Genomic DNA, 17,939 nt, shown 5'->3' on the forward strand with positions numbered 1-17,939 from the left:
GAGAGAAAATTGAATGAAGGTGGGAGAGAAAGAAAGAGTAAGAAGCAGAAAGGATAGAGAAAAAGGAAGAGAAAGGGAGGGGGAGAAAGGAAAGAGGGAGGAAGGGGGGGAGAGAAAATTGAATGAAGGAGGGAGAGAAAGAAAGAGTAAGAAGTAGAAAGGATAGAGAAAAAGGAAGAGAAAGGGAGGGAGAGAAAGGAAAGAGGGAGGAAGGGGGGAGAGAAAATTGAATGAAGGAGGGAGAGAAAGAAAGAGTAAGAAGTAGAAAGGATAGAGAAAAAGGAAGAGAAAGGGAGGGAGAGAAAGGAAAGAGAGAGAAAGGGAGAGAAAGGGAGGGAGAGAAAATTGAATGAAGGAGGGAGAGAAAGAAAGAGTAAGAAGTAGAAAGGATAGAGAAAAAGGAAGAGAAAGGGAGGGAGAGAAAGGAAAGAGAGAGAAAGGGAGAGAAAGGGAGGGAGAGAAAATTGAATGAAGGAGGAGAGAAAGAAAGAGTAAGAAGTAGAAAGGATAGAGAAAAAGGAAGAGAAAGGGAGGGGGAGAAAGGAAAGAGGGAGGAAGGGGGAGAGAAAGAAGATATGAAGGAGGGAGAAAAAGAAAGAGAGATAGGAAGGAAAGAGGGAGAGAAAGGAATGAGAGAGAAAGGGAGGGAGAGAAAGGGAATGAAAGAGGGAGAAGGGGTGAGAGATAGAAAGGATAGACAGAAAGGGAGAGAAAGGGAGGGAGAGGAAGGAAAGAGATGAGAGAGGAAGGAGGAGACAGAGGGGGTGAAAGCGATGTCAGGTGGAGACTCGGCAAAAAACCAAGTTTGCTTAAAAAAAATTCTGGCTCCTAAATTTTTTGGCTGGCTCCTAGATTCTGAACAACTTTGTCGACCCCTGCTCTAGGCCAGTGTTTCCCAACCTTTTTTGAGCCGCGGCACATTATTCATATTTTCAAATCCTGGGGAACACTGAAAGGGGGGGGGGCGGGCTAAAGAAAAGTTTGGACAAAAAAACCCTCTCTCTTCCTCCCTTTTGCTCTATTTCTCCCTCTTTCTCTCTTTTCCTTCCTTCCCTTCTTTCTCTCTCTCCATCCCTCTTTCTTTCTTCCTCTCTTTTTTCCTCTCTTTCTCTCTCCCTCCTTCCCTTCCTCTATGTCTTTCTCTCTCCCTTGCTCTCTCTCTCTGTCTCTCTTGCTATCTCTTTCTTGCTTTTTTCTCTCTCTCTTGCTCTCTCTCTCTTTCACTGTCTTGCTATATGTCTTTCTTTCTCTTTGCCTCTCTTGCTATCTCTCTTTCTTTCTCTCTCTTTCTCTCTCTCTGTCTCTCTTGCTATGTCTCTCTTTCTTTCTCTCTCTCTCTGTGCCTCTCTTGCTAAGTCTCTCTTTTTCTCTTGCTATGTCTCTTTCTTTTTCTCTCTCTCTGCCTCTCTTGCTATGTCTCTCTTTCCCTCTTTCTTGCTCTGTCTCTCTTTCTCTGCCTCTCTTGCTATGTCTCTCTTTCTCTCTCTCTCTGCCTCTCTTATATGTCTCTCTTTCTTTCTCTCTCTCAGCTGACTGCAAGCGGGAGCCCTGACGGCGGCAGCTGGACGTGGTGCTGGACACCGTATATGCCAGGCACGCAGCGTCAGCATGTACGACGTCCAGCAGCACCTCCAACCGCCACCGTCAGGGCTCCCGCTTGCAGTCAGCTGAGAGAGAGAGAGAGAGAGCGATCCCTCTCGCCGCCGCCATCTCCCCGCGACTGCCTGCGGCCGCTGCGGCCGCCCCCCCGCTCCCATCGGACACTTGCCGTCGAGAGAGAGAGAGAGAGAGCGATCCCTCTCGCCGCCGCCATCTCCCCGCGACTGCCTGCGGCCGCTGCGGCCACCCCCCCCCCCGCTCCCATCGGACACTTGCCGTCGACGGCAGAGAAGCTCCAGCTGGGCGGGGCGCTGCCGGTACTTCCGTCCTGGGGCTCCCGCTCGCAGCTGTCCCCCGCCTCCTGCTCGATGCCGTGGTTTTCGGCGCTCTCCTGCTGGGCCCCAAAGAAGGAAGGCGGGAAAAAGGTGCGAAGAATGGAGCTCTCCTTCTTCCTGCCTTCCTTCTTTGGGGCCCAGCAGGAGAGCGGCGAAAACCGCGGCATCGAGCAGGAGGCGGGGGACAGCTGCAAGCGGGAGCCCCAGGACGGAAGTACCGGCAGCACCCCACCCAGCTGAAGCTTGGCGGCACACCTGGCCATGGCACCGGTTGGGAAACGCTGCTCTAGGCTACAGTATCCAATCCCTGGATTCTGTTCTGTAATCTATTCAATTCCTTATTCCTATTCTGTTCTGTAATCTATTCCTTATTCTATATTCTACATTTTATATTCTGTAATCTACTCTATTCCCTATTCTATATTGTATATTCTATCATCTATTCCCTATTCCTTATTCTCTAGTCTGTTCAATTCTGTAATCTATTCCCTATTCTATGTTGTTCCACATTCTGTACTCCATATTTAACCTATACATATGGTTAAAATTCAAATATTTTAAAGTTGCTGATTTTAGAAAGATTCTTCCACACCCCCTTGCTCTCAATTTGCAACTCACGTGTCCTAACAACATTTTAAAGAAAGCATCCTTATGGCACGGATGTTACTTTGCTTTGTGAAGCTGCATTGCTGGGGTGCGATAGCTACTCTGCCTTTAAGAGCATGGAGCTATTTCACCGTGCTAATGTAGCCAGCTTCTTGGTGGCTGCCTTCCTCCAGGTTTACTCGCTGTTGTGTGGTGGCGTTTTTGCATTTTTATACTGCTGCAAATTAGATCTGTAATAGCCCTGCTCACAATTGTCTCCCATCTGTGCCGAACATCTACACAAACCCCTGCGTGGGACATAAAATAAGTTGCATTTCCAGCTGTTTGTAGCTTCTGTTCCTCTCAGCAGTGAGGCTGCTATCATTTCTTCTTGCAAGGAATATATATATATATATACACAGTCATACCTCGTCTTACGAATCTAATTGGTTCCAGGGGGAAGTTTGTAAGACGAAAGGTTCGTAAGACGAAACATTGTTTCCCATAGGAAACAATGTAAAGTCAATCCGTGCAACCAAAAAAAAAACCCCCGCAAAAAAACACTGCCGCCCAGCTGTCACCTTTTAAAACAGCCTGGGGGCTTCTCAGCGACCTCCCGAACGCCGAAGCCAAACCCGAACTTCCGCGTTCGGCGTTCGGAGGCTGCTGGGGAAGCCGCCCAGCTGTTTTAAAAGGTGACAGCCGGGCTGGGGGGCTTCCCAGCAGCCTCCCGAACCCGGAAGTTCGGCAATAGTTCGGGATTCGGGAGGCTGCTGGGAAGCCCCCCAGCCCGGCTGCGACCTTTTAAAAACAGCCGGGCGCTTCCCAGCAGCCTCCCGAAGCCGAACGCCAAACCCGAACTTCCGGGTTCGGCGTTCGGAGGCTGCTGGGAAGCCCCGCCGCCCGGCTGTCACCTTTAAAACAGCCGGGGGGCTTCCCAGCAGCCTCCCGAACGCAGAACCCGGAAGTTCGGGTTTGGCGTTCGTAACTCGAAAAAAGTTCGTAAGAAGTGGCAAAATTTTTCTGAACCCCGGGTTCGTATCACGAGTTGTTCGTAAGACGAGGGGTTCGTATCTTGAGGTACCACTGTATTTTTTTTTTTTTTTAAAAACACATTTTCATTCTCTCTTGAACTACCAGCCTGCTGATCCAGGTTATGAATTTAGCCAGACAACTTCTGTGGGAAAAATACACATTGTGCAGTTTGCCAAGGACCGAAGCCTGCAAAGGATTTAATTAGAAAACCGGAGTTTTCTTTCCCCCTTCCAAAAAAAAAATTACACCAGTTAAAAATAGCACTACCCGAACACAGGCGCTGGGTCATTATATACCGCAAACATGATTCCGGTAAGCAATGTTTATCGTGCCCGGCTGCATTGCTGCGTTGTGGGTTTTCTTAAAATGCAAGTTCCTCCCTCTCATTTAAAATTGGGGTTTGCACACGCACAGCAGGTGGTCTGAGTTCAAGGCTAATGGCCTCTGGTATGTAGGGAAGCCGCCTCTGTAATTTTGAAAGCGGGAGATGTTGGGAAAAACCGTTTGAAAAACCGAGAGAGGATTACAGTGGTGCCTCTATCTAAGAAAGCCTCTACAGTAGAACCCCGACTTACGAGACTAATTGGTTCCGGAAGGAGGCTCGTAAGTCGGAACGCTCGTATGACGAAACATTGTTTTCCATAGGAAACAATGTAAAGTCAATTAATCCGTGCAACAACAAAAAAACCCGCTGCCGCCGAACGCGGAGTTAGCGTTTGGCTTCAGGAGACAGCTGCGAAGCGGCGCGCGTGTTTTAAAAGGTTGCAGCCGGCCTGGGGGGCTTGCCAGCACCCCCCCTCCCCCCCGAGCCCCCCAGGCCGGCTGCAACCTTTTAAAACACGCGGGATACGAGCGCCAAGGAGCTGTCTCCTGAAGCCGAACGCGGAAGTTAGCGTTCGGCTTCAGGAGACAGCTCCTTGGCGCTCGTATCCCGAATGTGAGCTCGGGAGGCGAACAAAAATGTCGCTCCCCTCCCAGCTCTTATCTCGAGTAGCTCGTAAGTAGAGCTGCTCGTATGTCGAGGTTCCACTGTACTTACGAACTTTTCTAGATAAGAACCGGGTGTTCAAGATTTTTTTGCCTCTTCTCAAGAACCATTTTCCACTTACAAAACTGAGCCTTCGAAACTGTAACTGGAAAAGGTGGAGAGAAGCCTCCGTGGGGCCTCTCTAGGAATCTCCTGGGAGGAAACAGGGGCGGAAAAGTCAGGGAGAAGCCTCCCTGGGGTCTCTCTAGGAATCTCCAGGGAGGAAACAGGGATGGAAAAGGCGGGGAGAAGCTTCCGTGGGACCTCTAGGAATCTCCAGGGAGGAAACAGGGCCAGAAAAGGTGGGGAGAAGCCTCCGTGGGGCCTCTTTAGGAATGTCCTGGGAGGAAACAGCGCCGGAAAAGGTGGGGAGTCAGATGAAGGAGCCTGCAGCGCTGCATTCTCTAACCACTGCGCCACCCCTGCTTATATTATCTCAGGCTTTCTAATTCTCCTCCCCAGGATTATGAAGTGGTATATAAGTCTAAATGCTATTGTCCTTCCTTCCTTCCTTCCTTCCTTCCTTCCTTCCTTCCTTCCTTCCTTCCTTCCTTCCTTCCTTCCTTCCTTCCTTCCTTCCTTCCCTCCCTCCCTCCCTCCCTCCCTCCCAAGAGGCTGATTCTGTAAACCGCTTGCTTAGAGAGGGCTCAAAAACACTAAGAAGTGGTATATCAGTCTAAATGCTATTGCTATTCCTCCCTCCCTCTTCTGGGCAAGAGGCTGATTCTGTAAATTGCTTAGGGCTGTAAAAGCAATAGGAAACGATCTATAAATCTGAGTGCCATATTATTTTTATCTTCTTGTTCATCATCTGGTCATCCAGATGTTTAGACTGGATTTAGCATTTTTAAACCCCTTATCAAGGCCTTCCCACAGACCTGGGAGAACCAGATGTGGATGTTTGATGGTAGGATTGTGAGCTGTTTGGAGCAAAGATGCCTTTTTTGCAATTTACTGGTGGGGAATTTTGTCAATGCCGACAATTTGTCAAGTACGTATTGGTGGTATAGAAAGATATAATAATATTTATATAGCTGATACTAGTAAGAGAGAAACATGGGGACAGAAGGCACACTGGTGCACTTATTCACGTCCCTTACTGACCTCTTAGGAATCGGGAGAGGTCAGCAATGGACAGTCTAAGGGTAAAGTTTTGGGGGTAAGAGTCAGGTAGTGAGTTCCATGCATCAACTACTCGGTTACTAAAGTTGTATTTCCTGCAGTCGAGTTTAGAGTGGTTTACTTTAAGCTTGTATCTGTTGTGTGCTCGTGTGTTGTTGTGGTTGAAGCCAGTGTTCCCTCTAATTTTTTTTTGGGAGGGGGGGCGGAAAAGTATAGTGTCTGAGCGGCAGTCCCTTCGGGACTGGGCAGCACAGAAATAATAAATAAACAAACAAACAAACAAATAAAAAACCCACCCTGTTTTGCCTCAGAGAATTTCCAAATAAAACACTGTACTGTGTGTCTATAACAGTGAGCTCATAATAGGGCAACTCTATCAATATCAAAATGCCACTTAAATAGTTGAGCTAGTTTCAAACTAGATTTTGATTTTCTTTCTCTCTTCCTTACTCCCATTCTTTTTCTTTCTCTTTTCCCTCCTCTCTTTTTTCTATCTGTTTCTCTCTCTTCCTCTCTTCCTCTCTCTCTCCTTCCCTCTCACTCTTTCCCTCTCGGCTTCTGGGCAGGTTTGGAAAACTCTGAGTTGATGATGATTTTTAAGTGAGCGATTGCTCACTGCTCAGCTTAGAGGGAACTATGGTTGAAGCTGTAGTAGTCGTTGACAGGAAGGACATTGTAGCAGATAATTTTATGGGTTATGCTAGTTAGGTTGTGCTTAAGGTGAAGTAGTTCTAAGCTTTCTAAACCTAGGATTGTAAGCATAGTTCCCTCTAAGCTGAGCAGTGAGCAATCGCTCACTTAAAAATCATCATCAACTCAGAGTTTTCCAAACCTGCCCAGAAGCCGAGAGGGAAAGAGTGAGAGGGAAGGAGAGAGAGAGGAAGAGAGAGAAACAGATAGAAAAAAGAGAGGAAGGAAAAAGAGAAAGAAAAAGAATGGGAGTAAGGAAGAGAGAAAGAAAATCAAAATCTAGTTTGAAACTAGCTCAACTATTTAAGTGGCATTTTGATATTGATAGAGTTGCCCTATTATGAGCTCACTGTTATAGACACACAGTACAGTGTTTTATTTTGAAATTCTCTGAGGCAAAACAGGGTGGGTTTTTTATTTGTTTGTTTGTTTGTTTATTTGTTTATTTATTATTTCTGTGCCGCCCAGTCCCGAGGGGACTGCCGCTCAGACACTATACTTTTCCGCCCACCCCCCAAAAAAATTAGAGGGAACACTGATTGTAAGTCTAGTTTCTTGGGGTCTTCTGTTGTGAGTGGAGGAGTGGGGGGCTCTTCTCGTAAAGTATCTCTGGACATTTTCTAGAGTGTTTATGTCCGAAATGCGGTGGGGGTTCTAGACAGATGAGCTGTATTCAAGGATTGGTCTGACCAAAGTTTTGTATGCTCATAGTTCCCAGAGCAGCTTCGCTTCTTCATTTTCTATTCCTTTTTTTCTATTTTATGGCCTAACGGTTTTCGCTTGCGGGGAAAATGATATTTCTTTTTCTTCACTATTAAATTTGTTTGTTGAACATTCCTCCTCTAGTTATTTTATTTCCTTACAGTTGCAATTTTGAGTAGGGATTTTTTTTAAAAAAATTACGTATTCTTTTTGACTATTCTTTGGCTGTCCTAGCATGCCGTAAAATGGCAGCCTATCGCTTTCTGGAGTGACAGATGGATACTGCAAATAGCAGCCTTTGTTTTTCAATTTTAAAGTCACGTTTATCATCTGTTGGTAAATAGATGTTTTCTGTTCGAAACCTTTGAAAATCTGTGCAAATCTAAACAATTGCTGATATCTACTTAGCTGTTAATTTCAAGTCGAAATTAGAGGAAAGGGAAGGAAGGAAACAGGAAGGGAGGTGGAAAGAAGGAAGGAAAAAAGAAAGAAAGAGAGAAAGGGTGGGAGGAAGGGAATGGGAGAGAGAGAGGAAAGGAAGGAAGGAAGGAAACAAAGGGAGGGGGAAGAAGGAAGGAAGGGAAAATGAAAGGGAGGAAGGGAAGGAGGGGGGAGAGAGTGGAAGAAGGAAAGAAACAGAAAGGGAGGGGGAAAGAAGGAAGGAAAAAAAGAAGGGATGGAGGAAAGAAAGAGGGGAGGGAAGGAAGGAAAGAGAAAGAGAGGGGAAAAGAAGGAAGGCAGGAAAAAAAGAAAGGGAAGGAACAAAGAGGGGAGGGGAGGGAAGGAAGGAAAAAAGGAAGGGGGAAAGAAGCAAGGGAAAAAAGAAGGGAGGAAAGAAAGAGGGGAGGAGAGGGGAGGATGGAAAGAGAAAGAGGGGAAAAGAAGGAAGGCAGGGAAAAGAAAAAGGAGGGAGGGAAGAAAGAGGTGACGGAAGGAAAGGAAGGAAAGAGAAAGGAGGGGAAAGAAGGAAGGGAAAAAAGAAGGGTGAGAGGAAAGAAAGAGGGGAGGGAAGGAAGGAAAGAGAAAGGAGGGGAAAGAAGGAAGGAAGGGAAAAAGGGAGGGAGGGGGAAAGAAGGAAGGGCAAAAAGAAGGGAGGGAGGAAAGAAAGAGGGGAGGGAGGGAAGGAAGGAAGGAAAGCGAAAGAGGGGAAAAGAAGGAAGGCAGGAAAAAGAGAAAGGGAGGGAAGGAAGAGGGGAGGGAAGGAAGGAAACAGAAAGGAAGGGGGAAAGAAGGAAGGGAGGGGGAAAGAAAGGAGGGAGGGAAATAAATGGGAGGAAGGAAGGAAGGAAGGAAGGAGGGAAGCAGCAGCCTTCTTTCCTTTCAGGAGCCATTTTTGGAAAGGGGAATCTGAGGTATCCATCCAGAAAATGTCGGCCCCCTGCTCCACCTTTGCCGATCAGGCCCACTCTATTGTTTGGTCAAACGCCTGAGCACCCAACCACATAAAGGAGTATTTGTGAGAACACAAAAGGGGGGGGGGAAAGGCTATGCCCTCTGGCTCAGCGGGCATAATGACTTTCGACTGAGCTCATCTGTTTGCTCTTCAGAGCAAAACCAGGCCTGAGTCCTTTGTGATTCCATCAATTTCTGAGGGAAAGAGAAAAAAAGGGAAAAATACGAGAGAGTAGGAAGGCCTTTCCCCCCTGCAAGATCAGGATCAAATTCTACATAAAGGCCTTTTCCCCCCAACTCCAGTTAAAATAAATGTGAGGACAGAACCTGTTTGAAAAGGTCTCAATGGCTCAGGAATTCTGGGAGTTGAAGTCCATGAGTCATGAAAGGACCATAGTTCCATTTGTTGATTCAGGAATTCTGGGAGTTGAAGTCCACAGATCTTGAAAGGGCCGTAGTTCCATTTGTTGACTTAATTTTGGGAGTTGAAGTATATGAAAGGGCCATAGTTCCCTTTGTTGGCTGAGGAATTCTGGGAGTTGAAGTCCATGAGTCATAAAAGGGCCATAGTTCCCTTTGTTGACTCAGGGATTCTGGGAGTTGAAGTCCACAGGTCACGAAAGGGCCGTAATTCCCTTTGTTGGCTGAGGGATTCTGGGAGTTGAAGTCCACAGGTCACGAAAGGGCCGTAATTCCCTTTGTTGGCTGAGGAATTGTGGGAGTTGAAGTCGATGAGTCATAAAAGGGCCATAGTTCCCTTTGTTGACTCAGGGATTCTGGGAGTTGAAGTCCACAGATCCTGAAAGGGCCATAGTTCCCTTTGTTAGCTCAGGAATTCTGGGAGTTGAAGTCCACAGGTCACGAAAGGGCCATAGTTCCATTTGTTGACTGAGAGTTGAAGTCCACAAGTCATAAAAGGATGCCAATTCCTTGTTACCGACAGTCCCAGCCAGGAAATTAGCTGGAGACGACATTTCTTCCCTCCCAATTTCCCGCTTAAGTGATTTCCCTCTTCATTCAAGATTCTGCAAAGGAGAATCATTGCCACTCCTGACTTTGGCAGCCCCATCTGGTTTGTGATCCTCTCCTTCACAACATTGCCGTCACCAGAGGGCAGTTCTGCTCACAACAGGCCGCTAATGAGTCCTCCCGAACATTTTGTGGGTGTGTTAATTTTGTGCTCTGTCCCTCCGGCTTTTGCAAAACGGTTTCTGGGGAGAATATTTTCCCCCTCCGTTTCAGCAACATCCTCTGAGTAACCGAAGGAGAGAGTCGGGAGAGGCGTCCAAGGACCTCGATAACTGAATGGGTTCCGTTTCTTCATTCATGTCTGTTCATATTTATTTATTTATTTATTTATTTATTTACTCACTCACTCACTCACTCACTCACTCACTCACTCACTTATTTATTTATTTATTGGATTTGTATGCTGCCCCTCTCCGCAGACTCGGGGTGGCTAACAATGGTAAAAACAACATGTAACAATCCAATTTAATAAAACAACTAAAAACCCTTATTATAAAAACCAAACATACCATGCATAACTTGTAATGGCCTAGGGGAAGGAATATCCTAACTCCCCCATGCCTGGCGACAAAGGTGGGTTTTCAGTAATTTGCGAAAGACAAGGAGGGTGGGGGCCGTTCTAATCTCTGGGGGGAGTTGATTCCAGAGGGCCGGGGCCGCCACAGAGAAGGCTCTTCCCCTGGGGCCCGCCAAACGGCATTGTTTGGTCGACGGAACCCGGAGAAGGCCAACTCTGTGGGACCTTATCGGCCGCTGGGATTCGTGCGGTAGAAGGCGGTTTCGGATGTATTCTGGCCCAATGCCATGTAGGGCTTTAAAGGTCATGACCAACACTTTGGATTGTGACCGGAAACTGATCGGCAGCTAATGAAGGCCGCGGAGTGAGATATATATGTTTTGCAGCTGTGTTTCTGCTTTTACCGTAGCAGCCTTTAGGATGTGTTGAGGCTGGGGTCTCTTTCTTCGTGGAGGTCTTTGTGCATGGAATTTTAGGAAGGAAAATATGCTTTTCCATTGCGCAACTACAAATCAGCGTGGGTGTTGTTCTACCTGTTACCCACAACTTCTGGAGGCAGGCTGTTCCACGGGTTAATTGTTCTCACTGGAAATCCCTCCTTAGTTCTAAGTTGCTTTTCTCCTTGAGTAGTTTCCACCCGTTGCTTCTTGTTCTACCCCCAGGTAGTTTGGAGCAAACCTTTGGACCTCAGGGACCACCAAAGTCATACTTTTAAATCCCACGGACCACCAAACTCATAATTTTAAGTCCCACAGATCACTGATATGATTTTTTAAAAAGATAAAACATGTCCTAGGAGAGGGGTGGCATACAAATCCAATTAAATAAATAAATAAATAAATTTGTAAAATAATTATCAGAGAACTTCCATTTTATTAAGATGAAATGCACCTATTTAACATAGTCTTCGGAGAGGGGCGGAATACAAATCTAACAATAAATAAAATAACAAAAGTTATAAATGCTTATTTAATTATAAGAAAATCATAAATGCTCATTTAATCATAACAAAATCTTTAAAGGTTGTTTAATTGTAACAAAATTATTAAAGGTGGTGTAATTATTACAAAATATTTGAAGCTTATTTGACGGTAGTTTGCTGATGTTGGGAAAGTCAGTCCCATATTCCAGAGCTGTAGCTGTATATCCTTATATACTGCCAAGGCGTGGCCCAATGTCCCATAGATCTATTTAACGCCAAGAACCCCTTCTTGTAAGATAGTATTCATGTCTCGAGCTCACCCTTCTTACCCTTGCATCCAACAGGGGGTCCTGATCCTCAAAGTCCCCATCGTCCTCTGAGTCAGACAGTACCATAATGGGGGGTTCTACAGTCTCTGGTGGTTCCCCAGTCTCCAATTCTCCTTCATTATTTCTCTCAGACTCGGGTGACAAGAACACTGGCCTGCGATACCAGTACTCATCTGACTCCTGGTCCTTGAAATCCGTGATCATCTGAGCTGGACGTGGACCACTCGCAACCGTTGCCAATCAACTCAAAGTTTAATCACGTGACCTACAACGATCGTAGGTGTGAAACCTGGTCATAAGACCCATATTTTATTTCAGGCTGCTGTCACTTTTAACGTCACTAAACCAACGGTCGCAAGTGAAGGCCTTTCAAGTATTGATTATTCCTGATTGGCCCTTGTGTAAAATGACGCAGGAAGGTCACTGTGTTTTTGAGATAAATGACTCGATTGATTGCATAAGTAAGATGGAGGTGGGCTTGAGTAGAAAAGCCCCCGTCCGCAGTCCTATCGGGGTCGGGCTTCCCATTCGGCATTATTAAAATTTGTTCATGCTTTTCCTGGCCCAAGCCCTATTTATTGCCAAAGCAGAATCCACATTTCTGAAAATGTCATTTAGTTGAATTCAGAAAACTGTCAGTCATTTCCTGAAGGTTTCTAAGCTGGTCCAGGCCTAATAATAAGAATATGAAGTTCGGTTTAAAAAAATGGAAGGGGTTCACACTGGGATATTGCCAGCTTTATGGTTCTTCAAGAGAAATTCACTTCTAGTTCCACCTTAGGCATGAAAGCTGACTGGGTGACTTTGGGCCAGTCACCGGGAGATGGTGAATTCTAGTCCCGCCTTAGACATGAAAGCTGAGTAGGTGACTTTGGGCCAATCACCAGGAGACAGTGAATTCTAGTTCCGCCTTAGACAAGAAAGCCAGACTGGGTTCAAGTCATGCCTTAGGCCGGAAAACCAGTCAAGTGACTTTGAACCAGTCAGCAGGAGACGGTCAGTTATTGATTGATTGATTGATTGATTGATTGTTAGAGTTGGAAGGGACCATGCGGGTCATCAAGTCCAACCCCCTGCCTAAGCAGGAACCCTATAGCATCCCAGCCAAATGGCAGTCAAATTTCCTCTTAAAAATGTCCAGAGTATTGGAGTTCACAGCGTCCGCTGGTAGGTTGTTCCACTGGTTGATCGTTCTGACCGTCCGGAAGTTCTTCCTTATTTCCAGGTTGAATCTCTCCTTGGTCGGCTTCCAGCCGTTGTTCCTCGTCCGGCCCTCTGGTGCCCTGGAGAATAAAGTGACCCCCTCCTCTCTGTGACATCCCCTCATATAACTGTAGACTGCTATCATGTCCGCTCTGGCCCTCCTTTCGTAAGTCTTGGTTTCTAGACCCCTGATCATTTCGGTTGCTGTTTCTAGAAGTCCATCCTTCGGCATGGAAGCCAGCCGGGGCAAAACTCACTTAACAGCAGAAATGTTTGGGCTCTGTTGTGGTCATAAATCAAGGACTGCGTTTTGGAAAACGGGAGACTGAGAAAAGACTGCCATCTTTAAATTGATCAGGTCTTCAAGGCAGGTCTATATCCCGTTCTGATTTTGGGGCAAGGCCCGGATTTAAAAAAAACCCTGACGACAGATGATTATTTTCCATTTCCAGAAGTAATTGGGGGGGGGGGGAAAGAATAATACAAGGGAAGAGCTGGATAGGTTTAGCCCACAGCATTCTGCTTGCCACAGGGAAATAATTAACTAGATACACACCTCAGGCGTTTCTCTCCACTGGAGAGGAGGGAATATATTATTTTGCCCAGAGACAAACCCCCCAAGCGTACGGATTTAGCCCACTCACTTCAGATTAGCAGCTTGGAATAATAAAAAGTTCATTTTCTACCTGGTCTTAATTGAAATGATTCTTGCCAGCAATTCTCCCACGATGAAAAAGTGTTCGTTTCTTTTCTTTTGTTAGATTTTTAATGGAATAAATCAGTCGCGCATAAAGAAATGTTGTGACTTTGACCTTTAGTACAACAAGTGTTACAACAGTTCGTTAAGTGGCTGAGAAAAGTGAGTCATGGCCGTTTTTCACACTTAGTGACCGTTGCAGCCTCTCCCCCCCCCCCCCCGGCGTCACGTGATTACATTTCGGACCCTTGTCCACTGGCATGTACTTGTGACGGTTGCAGGGTCTCGCGGTCATGTGGTCTACTTGGGCCGCCTTCTGATGAGCCAAGTGAAAGGGGGGGTACATTGATTCACTTAACGACCGTGAGCAACCGCAGTGATTCACTGAACGACGGTGCAAGGAGAAGAGCATAAAATGGGGCAAAAACCTGCTTGACAACTGACTTACTTAGCAACGAACATCTGGGTCGTGCATATGCGCACCATTGTTCCTACCGCCCCTGTCCTACTGTTCTATTGACTTCTATCATTACTTTTTATGTTTATCATTAAACATAAAACATTTATATCATTACTTTTTATGTTTAATGCAGTTTAATGTTTCCAAATGTAAAATAATGCACTTGGGGAAAAGGAATCCTCAATCTGAGTATTGTTTTGCGCTAGCAAAAACTTCGGAAGAGAAGGATTTAGGGGTAGTGATTTCTGACAGTCTCATAATGGGTGAGCAGTGTGGTCGGGCGGTAGGAAAAGCAAGTAGGATGCTTGGCTGCATAGCTAGAGGTATAACAAGCAGGAAGAGGGAGATTGTGATCCCGCTGTGTAGAGCGCTGGTGAGACCACATTTGGAATAATACTGTGTCCAGTTCTGGAGATCTCACCTACAAAAGGATATTGATAAAATTGAACGGGTCCAAAGACGGGCTACAAAAATGATGGAAGGTCTGAAGCATAAAACTTTATCAGGAAAGACTTCATGACCTCCATCTGTCTAGTCTGGGGGACAGAAGGAAAAGGGGGGACATGATTGAAACATTTAAATATGTTAAAGGGTTAAATAAGGTTCAGGAGGGGAAGTGTTTTTAATAGGAAAGTGAACACAAGAACAAGGGGACACAATCTGAGGTTAATTGGGGGAAAGATGAAAAGCAATGTGAGAAAATATTACAGTATTTGACTGAAGGAGTAGTAGATGCTTGGAACAAACTTCCAGCAGATGTGGTCGGTAAATCCAGTCACTGAATTGAAACATGCCTGGGATAAACATAGATCCATCCTAAGATAAAATACAGGAAATAGTATAAGGGCAGACTAGATGGAGCAGGAGGTCTTTTTCTGCCGTCAATCTTCTATGTTTCTATGTTTATCATTACTTATCTAATGTTTTATTTGTACAAATTACCATCCTATAATTGTTTGACAAACACATAAACAAAATAAATAAATAAATTAAAATAAAATATGGTCATACGTTGAGGACGACCTGTTAACAAAGTTTACAGTCCAAAATAGTCTGTTACAAGTCGGGCAGCCTATACATTGAATAAAATAAAACAAATAAAATAAAATGAAATGAAATAAAATAATAAAATTAAAAATAAAGGAGCTGTCCAGGGTGCTAAAGCTCCAAGCGTTTGCGGGTTTTTCTCGACTTATGACAACAAGTGAGCCCCAAATTTCTTTTAAAAAAAATAAAATAAAACTTTTTATTTCTTTCTCCACAATTTCCACATACACATCAATACATATATACCTTAAGAATATGTCAATAGGGCACACATTTTCCAATTGATCAAATTTCAACAGGCCTATTTTAACACCTAGCCATAAATCAGCTTTCCCCCCGATTCCGTAGTGACTTTGAACGGTTTTACAAGGACAACCAGGGAGATTTCCTCAGGGACCGCCTTCTGCTGCACAAATCCCAGCGACCAGTTAGGTCCCACAGAGTGGGTCTTCTCCGGGTCCCGTCAACCAAACAATGTCGCTTGGTGGGACCCAGAGGAAGAGCCTTCTCTGTGGCGGCCCCGGCCCTCTGGAACCAACTCCCCCCAGAGATTAGAATTGCCCCCACCCTCCTTGCCTTTCGAAAGCTGCTTAAAACCCACCTCTGCCGCCAGGCATGGGGGAATTGAGATACTCTTTCCCCCTAGGCCTTTACAATTTTATGCATGGTATGTCTGTATGTATGATTGGTTTTTATATAATGGGTTTTTAACTGTTTTTAGTATTGGATTTTGTTATACTGTATACTGTTTTATTGCTGTTATTAGCCGCCCCGAGTCTACGGAGAGTGGCGGCATACAAATCCAATAAATGAATAAATAAATAAACCAGTGGTCTGTGTAGAGCAGAGGCTTTAAACCCAAGGTCCATAGGCCGGATGTGGCCCATGAAGTGATTCCGCAGAGGACCGGGCTGCGGTGCCTCCGTTTTTGTTGGCATAGGGCTAGCAAAAGAAACTTAAAAACTAAACAAAAGGAAAAACGTTTCCCCTTTTGCATTTGAGCATCCAAGAAGGGACAGGAAAGGAGAAAGGGAAAGAGGGAAAGACGAAGAAAAAGAAGGGAAAGATGGGAAGGGGGCAAGGAAGGAAAAAGAGGGGAAGAGGAGAAGGAATAAGAAAGGACAATGAAGAGGGAGGAAGGGGAAATGAGAAGGAAGAAGGAAGGAAGGAAGGAAGGGAAAGAATGAAGAGGGAAGGGAAAGAAGGAAGGGATGGGAAAGGAGAATGAAGAGGAAAGGAAAAAAGGAAGGAAGGAAAGAAGGAAGGAAGCAAAAGAATGAAGAGGGAAGGAAAAAGGAAAGAAGGAAAGAAGGAAGGGGAAAGTTGAATGAAGAGGGAAGGGAAGAAAGGAAGAAAGGAAGGAATGAGAAAAGAGGGAGGGAAGGAAGGAAGGAAGGGGAAAGGAGAATGAAGACAAAAGGAAAAAAATAAGGATGGAAGGAAGGAGAATGAAGAGGGAAGGAAGGAAGGATGGGTGGGTTAAAGGAAGGAAGATACCGTCTCTCGTTCCTCAAGGCAAAGGCACCAGAGTGTGACAAGACGGCCCCTGAGCAACGTGCAAAGCGCAAGCAGAAGGCTGGCTTAAAGATTCTCCCCCCTAACCCCTTTGATTGACAGGCCGGCCTGATGAGCAGCCATATAGACAGTTGGTGCCAGGTTGATCTTTGCAGTTCGTCTGCAACCAGGCAATGAACATACAGGTACATTCCACCACCAACCATGCAGGTAGTCCTTGACTTACAGCAATTCATTTAGTGACCGTTCGAAGTAACCACGGCACTGAAAAAAGTGACTTATGACTGTTTTTTTCCCCATACTTAACAACCATCGCAGCATCCCAGTGGTCATGTGATCAAAATTCAGACGTTTGGCAAACTGTCTCGCAATTATGACGATTGCACTGCCACCTTTTGCGACGTTCTGCGCAGGAAAACCAAGGGGTGAAACCAGATGGTCCCAGATTCAAATTCTGGGAGTTGGAAGTCCACAGGATTGTAAAATAATAGTAATAATAATAATAATAATAATAATAATAATAATAATAATTATTATTATTATTATTATTATTATTATCATCATCATCATCATTATTTATTGGATTTGTATGCCGCCCCTCTCCGCAGACTCGGGGCGGCTAACAACAGTGGTAAAACCACATGAACAATCCAATTAATAAAAACAACCAAAAAACCCTTATTATAAAAAACCAAACATACACACAAACATACCATGCATAACTTGTAATAGCCTAGGGGGAAAGGATAACTTAACTCCCCCATGCCTGGCGACAAAGGTGGGTCTTAAGTAATTTGCGAAAGACAGGGAGGGTGGGGGCCGTTCTAATCTGGGGGGAGTTGGTTCCAGAGGGCCGGGGCCGCCACAGAGAAGGCTCTTCCCCTGGGGCCCGCCAAAATGAGGCAGAGTGGCTTCCCCTCTTCTAGCTACTACTCCCAGGGAGTTGCTTTTCCCAGCCAACCAGCCCTGAAGCAGGGAGGAGAAAACCCTCCAGTGGCAAATTAAAAGAGAGCTCTATAATTGCCGTCCTTAATTACAGTTGGCAAATCAAGGAGACCAGCTCTTAAATACCTTTTGATCCTTCAATTAACTCTTTCCGGTACCTTTGTGACTGATAACCACAGCTTTACATGTCACGCTATGAAATGATATTCTGTGCTGCATTGCTTTCTTGCAGATGTTTCATTACACAATTAAAAGGGAGGGAGGGAGGGAGGAAGGAAGGAGAAGGGGAGGGAGGGGAAGGGAAGGAAAGGAATAGGAAGGAGAGGAAGGCATCCCTAGGATTACATGATCTGAATCTAAAGGCTCGGCAACTGGCATGTACTTGTGACGGTTGTCATATCCCTGCATCACACGACACACCTTTTGCGACCTTCTGACGGGGAAGCCAGATCCACTTAAAAACCCCATGACCAACGTCACACCTGCAGTAATTCACTTAACAACGGTGGCAGGAAAGGTTGTAAAATGAGGCAAAGCTCCCTTGGTGATTTGTCTTGCTTAGTGATGGAACTTTGGGGCTCACTTGTGGTCGTACGTTGAGGACTACCTGCACTGTCTAATATTGCTGTGGCCTAGAGGTAGAGCTCTCGCCCCACAATCAGGAGGTTGTGAGTTTGATTCTAGGTAGAGCCAGATGTTGGGGTCTCCTGTTTGGGCATGGGGTTGGACTAGATGACCTGCAAGGTCCCTTCCAGCTCTGTTCATTTGTAATCTACCTATTTTTCTTT

At 45.5% G+C, this 17,939-nt stretch overlaps 1 protein-coding gene across 4 annotated transcripts in view; it reads left to right on the plus strand.

Annotated features, from left to right (window-relative positions):
* The window catches only part of FAM168A (family with sequence similarity 168 member A), an 86,611-nt gene that overhangs the window by 34,238 nt on the left and 34,434 nt on the right, over nt 1-17,939 (plus strand). The window contains exon 2 of one of the 4 annotated variants that reach the window (XM_070749471.1): nt 11,416-11,564. The exons of 2 other annotated variants lie outside the window; for them this stretch is intronic. The gene's annotated coding sequence lies outside the window, so the exon portion shown is untranslated. The remainder of the gene's footprint in view (nt 1-11,415; nt 11,565-17,939) is intronic. One more of the 4 variants, XM_070749472.1, reaches the window with a different exon arrangement.

This window comes from Erythrolamprus reginae, chromosome 4 (assembly GCF_031021105.1).
Source record: "Erythrolamprus reginae isolate rEryReg1 chromosome 4, rEryReg1.hap1, whole genome shotgun sequence".
Taxonomy (NCBI): Eukaryota; Metazoa; Chordata; class Lepidosauria; order Squamata; family Dipsadidae; genus Erythrolamprus; species Erythrolamprus reginae.